The following is a 970-nucleotide window of genomic DNA, read 5'->3' as shown; positions in this document are numbered from 1 at the left end:
ACATTTAGGAAGACCTATTGGCAGAAAAGCAATATAATGTCCATAAGTTTGTAAGTGTATAATCACCTGAAAGAAGAATCGTATCTACAGACGCCGCAGGTCGCCTTCCACACAGGCCTTCATGTTAAACCACCACGTTTATAGTCCAGAACAGACAAAGCGTCGTTTTGCACATTTTGTGGCCACCGTAGTTTCTCCTTCGTGCTTGGAAGAGGAAAGCAAAGCGAGGGAGACGCAATCTGCAACTCCACCTTCAGATACTGCTAAATTCTACACTCTGGTACTTTAAACTATCAATTCATTATAAATTAATTATGAACAGTTGCTGACTAATTGACTCATTGTCTGGCCCACACCACAATAAACAGCCCCAGAACTACACATGTATGTATGTGGGCAGGGGTGTCTACATACTTTTGGCCATGTAGTGTCACAAAAGAGAGAAACAAAAGACATAAGGACAGAAAGTGAAGAAATAAAGAAGCAAGAGAAGGTGACAGAAACAATAAAAAAAGCTAAGAGTTGACAGAGGGTGTGTGTGTGTGTTTCCACCAGAGCAGTCCAGTGCCGCCGGTCTTATACTATTAGCCACAATGACACACAGCTCAGGCACACAGAGTGTTTATTAGCCTGTATAAGCCAGGCTTTCATTTAACGGCACTGGAAACTTCTGCACCGAAGAGGTGGGAATAGAAAGTCGCGTCATACTGGCCAGATAAACTGACTGAGACACAAACATATAGGTTCACTAAAGCACACACACACACACACACACACACACACACACACACACACACACACACACTGACCCAGATCTACGCACAGATGCAAATACAGACACACACTCTCACTCTCACACATGCTGAAAGGGGGATGAGCGCAGCTGTGACTTCCTGCTTTTTGGCACTGGAGACCCCTTACCAGACTTTCGTGGGGGTCCCGAGGGAGACAGGGGGTTGGTGGATGGAGA

Source organism: Morone saxatilis, unplaced genomic scaffold (assembly GCF_004916995.1).
Source record: "Morone saxatilis isolate NCDOM2014 unplaced genomic scaffold, NCSU_SB_2.0 Contig4, whole genome shotgun sequence".
Classification (NCBI taxonomy): Eukaryota; Metazoa; Chordata; class Actinopteri; family Moronidae; genus Morone; species Morone saxatilis.
This window is presented reverse-complemented; position numbering follows the sequence as displayed.